Genomic DNA, 14,643 nt, shown 5'->3' with positions numbered 1-14,643 from the left:
CCAGATCTTTTTCTTAAGCATCTCTTAGCAGACAAGCAAGAGTGGAGCCAACATTGGGTCAGCTGTGGCTGGTATCCATCACTTTACACCAACGCTCAGAAACTTGCTCCAAAACTTTCTTTAAGATTTTTTTTACCAGGGCTTCTTATCAAAACAGCCTGTTTCTTGGCTTTTAGCACTGATTGAATCCAGCAGTCCCCAACTGGCATTGTCTAGATGTGTTGCAACTGGACCAATCAGAAAGATCGCAATGGGTGGAATTTTTAGGAAATTTAATCCTAAAAATCTTGGTAGAGCCAGTTTGGAAAAACTGAATTAGTGCTGGTTCTACTTAAGGAGGCTTAAAGCATGCAATATTCATTGTGTTGTAGCACATATGATCTTTTTCATTTTATACAGCCTACATTGTTAAAGTAATTATTGGTGCACAGCAGCTTACAGCAGTATTTGGATGACTAGGAACTTAGAATCCTGTAGTACTTTGTTAAATTGCTTCGGGTACACTACAAATACGAAACTATTTACAGAAAAGGAATGCTCACTGGAATCACTGATGAAGAAAATAAAAATTCACTCCATTATAAAACTTCAGAAAGCTAAGAACAGTCAGATGGCTGAAAACATCCTGTCAAGCCAACATTCACTTTTTAAAAAAGAGGATAGGCATTCCATGTGGATTTCAAATTGTGTAATTATGGAAAGAATTTCTCACCATACTTTTATCCACGTGTGTGTGAATCGACTTTTCTATTGTTTTCTACTTCATTTTGAGAAAGCTGCTCCTCCCAAGGCAATTACCAGTGTAACTCTGTTCTTTGTTAATACATCCTCAGGGCTGAAAGTTTAAAATAGGCAGCAGACTGAAAGTTGTGGCTCAGTCTGTTACGTTAGGGATTGTACTTTAGGAATATAATAATTACCTATAGCTACCTTTCCCAACTTAGCATCCTTCAGGAATGGTTTAGTACAACACACTATTTAGAATTGAGGTAGTAGGGAAGATGGGCAGGATTGTTCAACATATGAGAAGATAAAGAACCTTGTCTGACACAGAGGGCTACTGTATATAAAATGCAATTGTGAATGATACAAAAATAATAGTGTTGAATTTACACTTATCTGTCATTTCTTAAGTCTGTGAAGAAATTGTTAAAAAGAATAAAATTGATTAACAGCCTATTTATAAACTGAATTTCTGACCCATATGGAGACTGGGAATTAACCATGTCTTCTTATTCTACTTATAGCAAATGTATATGTATCATGAGGAGCTCGCAAGGAATAATGTACAAAAAAAACCCCAAAGGGCATCCAATGGGCATCCATTTTTTGCCCTTCTCTTAAATGAAGAATTCATCTCATTCAAAATGGAAAAAAATTGAGAAAATGCTGCCATAATTTACTCCCCCATTTTTGACTGAGAAAAGATGAAATGAAGTTGGCTTCTCATAGATAAGTCACTGTGTTGGTGAATTGGCAGGAGGAATTATGACGTGAGCTCAACTCCTGCAAGCTTGTGTCTTTTAATAAAATTTATTACCAAATTCCTGAGGTATTGGTGAAGAAACAGTTTTTCATTCTATTTCTTTTTCATTGGTTCTTTGTATCAACATTTTTATATAGCCAATTATGTAATTGTCCCTTCAAGTCAGCCTTGACTCCTGACAATTGCCTGAACTAATCTCTGAAGTTTTCTTGCCAATATTTCAGAAATGGTTTGCCATTCCCTGTTTCCCAGATTTGAGTCAGAAGATCGAGCCAAGGTCTCTCAGCTGACTATGTGCCCAAGGAAGGATTAAAACACTCAGATTCAAAGTTTCTAGTCTCTTGACCATCCCAAATGGGCTTAGAACATAAAACACAGAATCATAGGACTAGAAGGAACATCAGAGTTTTTCTAAATCAACTTCCTGCTCAAGGCAGGAGATTTATACTATCCCAGTCAAATGGTTGTCCAGTATATTTTTGAAAACATCCAGTGATGGAGTACCAACAACTCCAGGAGACAAGCTGTTCCATTGATCAATTTTTTTCACTGTCAGAAAATTTCTCCTTACTTCTAGATTGGATCTCTCTTTAATAAGCTTCCACCCATTATTTCTCATCCAGCCCTCTGATGTTTTGGAGAATAAGTCAATCCCCTCTTCTCTATGATAGCCTCTCAAGTATTGGAAGTCACTTATCATGCCCCTCAGTCCTTCTCTTCAATAGACTAGATATACCTAACTCTCTCAAACATTAATTATATGATATCGCCTCCAGACCCTTTTTTTTATCTTTGCTGCTCTCTCTGCATGGTTTCCAGGGTCTCAATATTTTTTGTATCATGGTGACCAAAAAAGATGTTGAGATCCTGGAAAGTGTGCAGAGAAGGCTTCCAATCTTTAATAATGCTGATCAATAATTCATTCAAAATAAACATCAGGATTACTGAATGTGAATTATAACTGAATCAGCCATTTTTAAGTGGCAAAGATTCATAGTTAGCACCTATTGACATATTGATCCTTGTTCTTTTGGCCTAGATAGCTGGTATTTGACCCATTCCACTGTATTGTTCCCTTTTCCTTATACCTAGAGACAAGCTTCAAAACATGGATTGAGATAGAGTAAGAGCTTGATTTGACTAATGTACATGTAATTAAAACTAGAAGTTTAATTTTAAAAGCTAATTAAAATGATTGCAACAGTTCTTGTGATAGGTCTTCCCTACTGGTTCATCAATACTTACAGTTTAATGATAATTTTTTGGAAGCAGAGCCCAGGTGGTATTCAGCCAGTTCTCACCTGTTCGGGTGAACCGGTAGCGGCGGCTGCAGGAGGCTCTGCCCATCTGCCCTGACATAATGCTCGAGCACTGCATATGTGCAGAAGGCAGTGCACATTTGTAGATGTGGTGCGTGTGAGAAAAGCCCGCACACACATGCACACTCATATTTGCAAACCGGTAGGAAAGGTAATTAAATCCCACCACTGGAGCAGAGATAACCCTGGTGCAAGAGGGAGGAAGGGGTATATTCCATCCCAGAAACTCAAACTGTGCACTTTTTCTTAGTAACTGATTGCTCCTGATGTCTTCTCCACAAGCCATACAAAGCCATACATATTTCTAGCTGACGTCAAGAATGCTAATCTTCCATGGGTTACTTCACTAAAGCTTGCAAGTGACCCTTTTTCTTTCAAACCACCTCCCACTCCCCATGTCCCCACTACTGCAAAAGAGTAATTTGACTGGGAGATTATAAACTCCTTTTGTAAATTCCATGCTGGAGTTTGTAATCTAATTTCTCCTCTTACTGCAGGTCACTGAAAATAGCTACCATTTCTGGATGGCCACAGGAAATGGTCTTTCCTCAACTGTTATAAATATGACTTCCTTGCGTATGTTTTTCCCAGTAATGGAAACAGAAGAAGAAATCTTCCCAGGCCTAACTTGATTGGCTTTTTTTATTTTCCTGAAGTCAGGCTACACCCAGTTTCCTTTGGAGTGATCTGGTCTGTTTACAGAAGATAGAAGACTATAGAATAGTCGCCTGGTCCATATATCCCTGCATGTGAAAAGGCAGTTAAAAGAGGAAGCATGTCATATGGCAAAAGTGAATTTCCAAATCAAGGAAACTGTCAAAATATATGGTAGATAGATAGATGGATGGATGGATGGATGGATGGATGGATGGATGGATGGATGGATGGATGGATAATAGATAAATGGATGGATGGATGGCTAGATGGCTCGATGGGTGATAGATAGATATATTTGTATTTACATATCAAATTTAGAGACCATCTATCTCATTCACAGAGAGGTTCTAGGCAGTATACAATTAAAGACAAACAGATATTAATGTTGAGCATTGCAACAATCTGTAATTCCATAATTCACATTTATCATGTTCCACAAATATTTCCAAATTCAATAATCTAAGTAAGGTCTATGATTAGACCTTACTTTATAACAGTTATATGGTTCTTTCTCTTAGACAATGGACAACTGCACACAGCGGTCTTAAATCTTCTGGGCTGACATTAACTAGAATTGAAGTTGGCTTAAGGAACTACTTTCTGGATTCAAACTTTTATAGTGATGCCAGACAACCTTTCTGTCCAGAAGGGGGTTTCTATGATGGATGGATTCCCTTGTTTTGTTTTGTTTTTTATATCTTGATCAATTATCAAGGGTTATTGTGTGAGAATGGCAGAATGATTTAATAGTCAAAAGATGTTGACTAATATTAAGCTTCCTTTGTAGGAAAAAATAGAAGGGAGAAGAGCTGGGAGAAAGGATAGAAGAGTTCCCCAGATCATCGGGATCTATTCTAAGGGAGATGGAAGAGTAATTTCATAATAAACTTGTTTGAAAGCACTCTATTTTACTGAAAAACTAGAGGTTAAATTGGAGATTAAAGCAGAGGACTTGTATACTGTGCACCCTAAGGACTACAAACATATCCCAAATCCTTATTCATGCCTCCCAACCCTTCTTCAAATATGTTGTTAAATTTAAGCAGTATAATTGTTGAGAATTGGCTATTGGCTGAGAAAAATTGTAGCATAATCCATAAATTATAGGGCTTTATGAACCAGTAAGTAGTTTGCTTAGGGATACGGCTGAGTCCCTTGCTTTGCAGATCTGAGGTGCTGCATTATCTTGAGGGCTTCTGCAGCCATTTCAATGGCCTTCTTGCATTGTCTAAGTGATGTATAGCCACTTATAGAAGATACTTCTTCTAGGATTGTCAGTGATGTAGTGCTCCTTGACATTTTGACCAGCTTTGTGAAACATCCTTTAAAATGATTCCTTCACTCAAAGAAAAGTAGTCAACACAGTCTGAGATTTCAATTTATTTTACTACTGGTTCACTCGTGCTTCTGCGCATGTGCAGAAGCATCCAGGTGGTTGGGCGGAGCCTCCTGCCACACCACTACCAGTTCGCCTGATGTGGGATGAACTGTCAGAAACTTACCTCTGCTGAGATTGCCTTTCAATCTTCAAAAATCCCATTTATCTCAACCTATATGGCATAACACAGTCTGTTTCCATTCTTGTCCTTTGTATTTTGTGCTCCCTACAAAATACCAAGCACCGTTCCTAGGCCCAGCAAGGTTGCCAATCCTTAGGTCACAATTAGTACATGTTTATAGACATGAAAGGATGAAAGAAATCCAAAGAGTGACTCTGTTCATGTAGACCCTTTTATAATTACCAGATTGGTATTTACATTGAGGAATAGTTCTAACTTCTTTATTCTGGAATAAAGATGCAGAATTCCTCTCTTACATTTACCTATGCTACAATTTATCATCAGTCAAGGATCTCTGCATACAAAAACATCACAACTAATGTGAGTTCTCTGGAATCTCTAGATAAATTTCAAATGTCCTAGAATGCCATATATTTTAAGAGACATGCAAAATTCTTCAAGGAAGTTAGGTAAGAGTGTATTTTGTAAAGCTACATTTTATAGGGATAGGAGGTCAGAACAGGACAGTATCTGCCTAGTCATGTTAATAATGCAAAAGAGATGGGGAGAAATGCGATCAGGGTTTATTAGCAATTTTGTCTTAATTAGTAAAGAACCAGGTTCTGACAAAGCTCTCAAATGTTCCCAGAATAAATATTAAATCTTGGTCTTTTAATCTAAAATGATTTATCTTCTAAACATACTTTTAGGCCAGTATGTTTAGAAGATAAATGCAAAACGCACCCTCAGAATGTAATCAAAATTTAAGTATCGGTATCCCTTACATCATTTTAGATTGCTCCAAGAAAAATCTATCCCTGACACATTGCAAATATTGCTAAATTTCTGAACGGCTGTATTTTTGGTATATTTAGAGGTGGGTTGTTGTTGTTTTTTGCATTTTTATTATATATGAAGCTGTGCTTATACTGATTTTTAATCGCTCTTACTTATCCTTTTCTCTTTTTCCACTGCTGAAGTTTATATCTTTACAGGAAAAAAACCTCAAGGTACATTAATAACAAGAATGTTATTTAATATATTATACTATGCTAAGTATCTTAAAGGCCTATTCATTACCAATGAATATTTCCCTCAGCAGAGCGCAAATGTCTTCAATGTTTGTTAATGGAAATTGGATTTGGATATAATTTTATTGCTCTAATTAATCTTCTATATTCTTTGGCACAATGAGGAATTAGAATCACTGTGCTTGCAGGCTTCTTTTAAATATACAGCAGCATTAGATAGGGATCAGTGGCAAAAATATTGTGGATGCAAGGCAAATACTCTAAAGTTTGTAAGTGCAAAGGACCTAAAAAAACATCTTTGGTGTTGACTCCATGTCCCATTGCCTTCCCTAAGTCTGACATCATGGGCAGCCAATAGTTAGAGTTTTCACCATCAAAGCTAACACCAGCCAGACAATAGAACAACTCAAAGAAGTTTTGCAAGATTGGAAGACATGGGTAGACCTGGCCCATAGAATTGCCAAGAGTCGCATATGACTGAATGGATAGCATCAGCATCAACATCAGCATCAACATCAGCATCAGTTAGAGTTGTATGTATCTCTGTAGACAGTCATGGTGGCACTGTGGTTATAATGCAGTACTGCAGACTAACTCACTGCTCACTCCAAGAGTTCAATTCTGAACAGCTAAAGGTTGACTCAGCCTTCCATCCTTCCAAGGTCAGTAAAATGAGGACCCAGATTGTTGAGGCCAATGTGCTGATTTTGTAAACTGCTTAGAGAAGGCTGTACAGCATGAAGTGGTGCATAAGTCTAAGTACTATTGCTATTGTAGTGTAATGCCATATCTACCAGTTGTCTGGATTTTTGTAGTTCAGAAAATATTCACTCAACTTTGGCCCTTTAAAGGAAGAGAGTGTGTAGAAGAGCTGCAACACTACTTCTCCTGATGCACCTCATTTCAGAAGCACAGAACTGAAGCTCATCAGGGATTTCTTTTGGTGTATCTGTGGCATTTAGATGGTAAGAAAGTGTGCAGGCATGAGTGTGTTGTCGACACCTCCTTAACTCAGGCATATTTTTTTCTCCTGGTTTGCACACCATTGAGTGAGCACAAGAAAAGATACAGCTTTTTTAACAAGGTGCTGATAGTTGCAGTTTGGGTGCCCATGTCTCTGCTCCTAAGGATCTTCTTGGCTTTGGAACTGAAGTACTGCACATCCATATTAGAAACAAAATAGTTTTTAAAAAATGAACATAGCATCAAAGATAATTCTGTTCACCTCGGAGCTCTACCATTTTAGTTACCCTACAATAATAATTCCTAACAGATTACTTCTATACACATATAAGCACCTTGTTTTCCCCAAAATTCTTATTTTCTTTGGATCCCCCGAAATAAATCCTTGGCCTTATTTTTAGGGAGCTTTTATTATTATTGAGGTGCACGAGGCGGTTAGCGTGGTCACCTCATGGCTGCTGCTGTGTTGTAATATTGTCAGGGATGGCTTATTTTGAGGGGAGGGCTTATTTTAGCGCATGTGCTCAAAACCCGATTGGACTTATTATATGTCGAGGTCTTATTTTCAGGGAAACAGGGTATTTGTTTGGATTGAAATATTGAACATATAAATATGAAATTAAAAACAATACCATAAGAATAAGCTTTTAAAAAGGTAGGAACTATAGAAAAATACTTGACACATAATTTGAAAGTTTGAATAAATACAGAAATGGAATATTTAAAACATTTAGCTAACCTTTCAAATTTTTTATATTTATTCAACAATATTGAATAGGAATATTTAAACATTAAATATATTTCTCTTCTGTATTTATGCAAACTTCCAAATTATATGTCAAGTGTTTTCCTATTGTTTTCAACCTACTTTAAACATTTGTTCTTACAATATTTTTCTCTAAAGTTTATATTTAAATGAAATATGATACAGAGAAGAAAAAAATTATTTACTTAATTTCTAATATAGCAGTGGCAATATTTTAGCCAATTTACAAAATCAAAAGCACTTGCTCGGTTAAATATATAGTTAAAATTGTACATACTATTTTAAAGATAATGTTTACATTTTAGTATTTTGTAGTATGAGCAGTTGGCATCTTGGAACAACACAAATTGATGAAAAAGACATGCCTAAAAACACAACATTCAGTTTCATAGCTTTCATTAGCATTATTGTTGTTTCTCCTTTGTGCACATGTTTTTGCTTACTAATTAGAATGATACACAGTGAAAAATAATACAAATATTTATACAGCCCCTTGTGTTATTGATTGCTCTGTGCTAATGACTGTTCATAGTAATATGAGCCCAAACATTCTGAAGTTTTCTGAAGTTTTAAATCGAAGTAATGGTTTATAATTTTTCTATTGAATGAAACAAAAAGAGGTTGCTCCTGAAAATAATTCAAAATGAGGAAAATAAGGATTTGGCCATAAAATCAGCCAAACAGCAGTTGAAATGGGAGTTTTAAAAAATTGCTGAGGTATCCTGTTCCAACTTTTTCTGAATAGCACCTTGATAAAGATGCTTTTTCAAATGCAGGTTGTTTTCAACTTACAACAACTTTCAACTGAGCACAACATTTCTATTGCTAAGCGAGACAGGTATTAAGTTAATTTTGACCAACTTTACGACCTTTCTTGCCACAGTTGTTAAGTGAATAAATGGAATTGTTAAATTACTAGTGCGTTGTTAAGTGAGTCTAGCTTCCAGAGTCTGCACAACCAGACCACTTGCGTGGAAAACAGGCTGCTGGCAACATATGTTTAATGACAATCCGTATGTTTTCTATACAGAAGATAGCCAGTTCAATTGGCATCTCTAAGTATGTCTTGGAAAGTTAAGAGTCTGAAAGTTTAGAAAGCTGCTGCTAGTTAAGGTAGCAGTTTGAAATGAGATGAAGCAATATGTCTGTATAAGATTGCTAAGTTCTCTGTGATTTGGGAAAGAATAGAGTCCAATTATAATATTTGTTTCCACAAAAATAATTTTCAACCAAAGCCATTTGAAGACAGCTGCATCATTTGCTATTTAGGCCCTAAGCAAGAATGGCAAGAATTATCATTGGGTTAATATTCTTGCACATAGTAGTATGGTTTGCAGTAAGAGGAGAATCTTGTTTCACATTTGTAAATTCCTTGGTGAAAATGCAGGTCAAACTTTGATAGCAGTACAATTTTAGACAAGAGAGACTTTGTAGCCTTAGTAAAATTGTATAATGGAGGAAATCTACAACCTTCCTGTAGGCATCTGCAGGGTAGTGAGGTGGATAAAATGGCAAGATATACATTTGACTTCTTTATACAATAGCTGCAACTTATGGACTTCCATGAGATGATGGAGCACAAATTCACAATGCATGATTTGCATGATAGCAATAGCAGTTAGACTTATATACTGCTTCGTAGTGCTTTACAGCCCACTCTAAGCAGTTTACATAGTCAGCATATTGTTCCCAACAATATGGGTCCTCATTTTATCCACTTTGGAAGGATGGAAGGCTGAGTCAACTTTGAGCTGGTCAAGATCAAACTGCTGGCAGTTGGCAGACTGAGCCTGCAATATGGCATTCTAAGCACTGTACCACCATGGATACTATAATTGTCCAGGTGTTATTTTGGCATCAACAGGATTTTCTAGAAATAGAATTCTTAATGTCAGATTTCGCTGTTGATTGGAATTACAATTAAAACAACTAAAGAACTCCACATTGCTTATCTCTATGTTATATAGTTCCATCCTTCATAATCTTAAGAAATAACCTTAAGAAAGCATGTACCGGCATGGCATAGGGCATGGCTACTTGAGGGGCCACCTCCCTCCCTTAGTATTTACTCAGCTCAATCTGGCAGAGATGGCATGTTCTGTGTTCCATCAAACATTGCCCTCTGTCTGGACCCCAGAAACTCATCTTCTCTGGAGAGGTGGCTGCCTTCTGGAATGAGGGTCCCCCCGAAGATTCAAATGGCCCCTAACATATTGGTATTTTAAAATAGGGATCCCCAACCCCTGTGGCTGTGACCCATTTGGAACCAGGCTGTGCAAGCAGCTGGCGAGCACATGTGCACTTGCCTGCTGCTCACAGAACCATTCCATCCCCCCCCCCAACCCTACTGTCGCCAGTCTGCAAAGCTGGAAGGATTGGGACTGATGTTTTTAAAAAAACTTACCTTAAAAGTCCTATCTCTTTACCGTAGGTCTTCGGGAGGATGACTGTTGCTGCTTTCCTTATTCTCCCCAGGTTTGGGGTTTTTTTTGTTTTTTGTTTTGTTTGCCATTGTTCGTTTGTCTTGGGCTATTTTTATGTTTCTGTATTGTCCTTTGTTTTTACATGCTTTTAATAATCATAAACTGCCTGGAGTCATTGGAAGTTGAGCAGCATGTAAGTTTAATAAATTATTATTATTAGTTTTGGGGCCATCGTTTTTCCTATTTTTTTTTAATATTACAACTAACTGGCCTTTTGAATTATTTACAACTAACTTTTTGTCCTTCTTTTATTTTTAAACTATCTTTAAAAAATCATTTTTTCCTCTTAGAATTTTGCCAGATGTTTTTTTGCCTTTGCCTTTGCTAAACAGGTCCAAAAGGTCATTCAAAGACTTTATACTTTTTTTAAACTCCTAAGCAACTGCGACTGATGTATAGGATGTGACAATCCTTTTTGCAAAAGTAAACAATTTATGAAGCTCTTTAGTGATAATGGCATAATCCATCATTAGCCAGCAGCTCTGTCTCCAAATGGATCTGCTGATTCTTGGACAGCTTCCTTGATAGGTATTTACAGAGTACTTTAAAGTTCATCTTAATTTCCTCTAGCTTTGGTCGTCATTCTCACTTCTTTACTTTTATTTAAGAACATGGCACATTTTCAAGGTTATTGATAGAAAGGGAAATCAACAAGAAATCATGTCATGGGAAAAGTAGGTGTAGTCACTTCACAAATAGCTAAGTAAAAAATACCACCTCACTAAAAAGATACGTCCTTGCCCCAACACTTGCCTCAACACTTGAAGTCTTTAAGATGTTAGACGTTCCATTTATCTGGAACGGCATTTCCTGCCTAGGTAGGGGGTTGGTCTAGAACAGTGTTTTTCAACCACTGTGCCGCGGTACACTAGTGTGCCGTGACATAGTGTAAGGTGTGCCGTGGGAAAAACACTTTATATATAGTCAATATAGGCACAGAGTTAAAATTTTTTAACATTTTCTAATGGTGGTGTGCCTCGTGATTTTTTTCATGAAAAAAGTGTGCCTTTGCACAAAAAAGGTTAAAAAACACTGGTCTAGAAGACCTCCAAGGTCCCTTCCAACTCTGCTATTGTATTGTATTGTATGTGTACAACTGAATTCCATGTTGGGGTTATTATTTTCTAAAAAGATAAAAATACAGCCAAGCCAATATTGCAATTCTTTACAGAAATCCATTTCATGGTCACACTAAAGTAAGGTGCAGAGTTTCTGTTTTTAGACAGCAGGAAGAAAATTAGAACAGAAAAAAGAAACAAAATGGTCAAGGAAATGAAAGAACATATCTTTGAGGTTAAGCTACAATGTTTAGAGCATTTTAACTTTGGGCTTATAAATGGGAACATATAAATGATTCCACATAAGGCAACTGAGTAATGCTTTGACTATGGGAATTTGGAAGTCCATTGTAAGCAATGAAGAAAATATGAAAAATGCATGTATTAAAAGTCAGAACAACGGCAATTTGGCACAGGTAGAGATTAATATTCAGGTATGAAACATTTTCTCCACTATAAAGAATACGGCTGCTCTACAATGTTATTAACAACGCTAACAACTATTAATAGTAATAGTTCCTCCAACAACTGGGAACCTCCTTGTTTCACTAGCAGTATAAAATTCAAGTAGTGTAATGCCAAAAATTGCATTATGTGTACCTGATGAAAGAAATGGCTGGACAACAGTGGAAAAATAAAATCCACTCTAAATCTGAGGGTTTGGACTACCAATAAAGGAGAATATCTATAGCTCCGGGTTGAAATGAGAAATCCTTTGTGCTTGTTGTTTTCTTGCAGACATTTCATTACCTAAACTAGGTAACATCAGCAGTGCTAATTTGAGTAATGAAATGTCTGTAAGAAAACAACCAATCACAGAGAACACCAAGGACCTCTCATTTAAACTCTGAGCTACAAATATTGTGTCCTTTATTGGTACTCCCAATTCTGCTGAATTATATCCATTGCTATCCATTCCCACTGCAAGGACAGTCCTTCTCCATAAACCCAGCTGCAATTCTGTATACTGTACCCTTGCCTAGGCCCCTGATATTTCCACATAGTTCAGTATGGAATCTTCTGCTTATTATTTCATTCCATAAGTAACCCCATTGGGGTGATAGATACTGTAATGCTGAAAATTTATATGTAAATTAGCATCCATGGGATTATTATTTAACCCTCTAAATCTATTGGCAGACTGTACTTCGTAACATGGGTTTCAGCTTTTTCTCAGTTTACTGTTTTTATTAAGAGAATGTATGGATGACTGGCAATGAAGGCACATAAGATTTTAAAAGGAGTCCCGCTGGCTTATAAAAAGCCCTGTGTCAGGTTTCAAATAGTGGCCACTGAGAAGCTTTTAGGAAGCTGAGCATTAGAGCATGAAGTTTACTGCATCTGGCCTTCTCAAACTGTGGCTCAGGGTTATGGGCAATTTAGAAGGGATTCATACTTTTTAAAAATTTGATCACATGGCAGTACTGTCAAAAAATGCTCTGAGCTTTGCTCCCTCCTTTTTTGGCTGTGGAAATAAGTCCTGGCAAAAGTGGGGGGAGTTTAGACAGCTCTTCTCCTTTGCTTTGCATAGGTAAAATGTGAATATTAACAAAAATCCCTCCAGTATTAGCTGCTCACTTGTTTCACTGTGTAAAAGAAATGGCTGGGATTCTGTGAAATATGGGAAGCCCTAAGATATACAGGTGGACCTTGACCAGTGGTGGGTTTTCATTATTTTTACTACTGGTTCGTGCACGTGCGCCTGAAGCTTCTGTTGCATGTGAATGTGCGTGTGACGCTCCCGCTGCCGCCACTATCGGTTCACCTGATCCAGGTCGAACCGGGAGCAACCCACCTCTGGCCTTGACTTATAGCCATTTGTTTAGTGACCATTCTAAATTACCACACCAATGACAAAAAAACTTCTGATCATTTTTCACATTATGACTGTAGCAGCATTCCCATGGTCACATGATCAAAATTCAGATGCTTGGCATCTGGCGTGTATTTATGTCAGTTGCAGTGTCCCAGGGTCATGCAATCACCTTTTGCTACTTTCTGACAAGCCCAGCCAATGAGGAAGCCAGATTTGCTTAACAACCTTGTCACTAATTTAACAATTGCAATGATTCACTTAACAACCATGACAAGAAAAATCATATCATGGGACAACACTCATTTAACATCTGTCTTGTTTTCCTCAGTAATGGTCATATGTTGAGGACTAGCTGCATAAATTAATTTTTAACTATAAATCTAGGGTTTTCTTTTTCTTTTTGGCCATGTCTTGTTCCCTATGAAATAATTAGTTTTCTTCATGCAAGTTGGGCTAGGATTTCTCATAGCATTTGAGATCCTCTGAATTATTCATTGTTAAACTATTCTTCATCCTTTTAGGGAATTGGGAGGTCTCTATATTGTCTGTTCTTCATGTTTCTTTCAGATTTCAATTTCAAAGTAGTTTTTAATTTACAATTTTAACACAGATTCTGCCACAAATCTAACATGTAAATTAATGCCAAACCAATCTTTCTGGGTGGCAAATTCTTTGGGAAATAAAAAAAAATAGTACAATCCCACAACTATTACAATTTTGTATGTTCAGATTACAGAGATTGGACATAAACTGCTTTACTGTATTTGGATTCTGGAAAATCTTAACTGACGTTTTCTTAGATGCTGAAAATAACACATAATTGCTTATTATCAGATTGTGTTTAGAACGGGGTAAAATAGGTACCAGAAAATCATCCAGCTTCTGGTATTATTTGGGGCAGTTTTCACCGATTAGAGTCTGGTGCTCATTGCTCTTTTTTAAAACTCCTTTTCTGTACTGATCAAGTGACAATTGCATGTAAACTCCAATAAATTACTGATAGCTAAATGAAATTCACTTTGATTTGCTTTCAGCTTTGACGTAATACATTGGACTGTTTCTGGCTAATGATTATATGGTTTCTATTTCAAAGGTAATTTGAGCAGGCAATCCTTGATTTACAACAACTGAGACTGAAATTTCTGTTGGGGTTGGAAATCAAGTTTGACCTGAATTTAAAACAATGTTCATAGTGGTTGTTAAGCAAAGCAGAGGTTGTTAAGCAAATCATGTTTGTTAAGTGAATCATGTGGTCATTAAGTGAACCCAGCTTCCTCAATGGGTGTTTTTCACAGGAAATCAACAAAAAGGATCGAAAATTGTGACCACGTCACTGAAGGACACTTCAACTAGTCATAAATGATTAGTGTCCAAATTTTGATCACATGACTATGGGGATGAAAGAACTGTCATGTGAGTACAGGTCATACTATATAAGTCTCTATTTCTAAGGCCATTGTATCTTTAAACAGAGTACCTGTCGTTCAGAACATCACTTATTTCATTTATTAATTCAAAATTGTAAGGTCACAGATAGACCCAAACAGTATAGCCTTGCAGCCAAT

Source organism: Thamnophis sirtalis, unplaced genomic scaffold, assembly GCF_051295495.1.
Source record: "Thamnophis sirtalis isolate CommonGarterSnake01/CBP01778 unplaced genomic scaffold, rThaSir2_p1.2 scaffold_7, whole genome shotgun sequence".
Taxonomy (NCBI): Eukaryota; Metazoa; Chordata; class Lepidosauria; order Squamata; family Natricidae; genus Thamnophis; species Thamnophis sirtalis.
Note: the sequence above shows the minus strand (reverse complement) of the source record.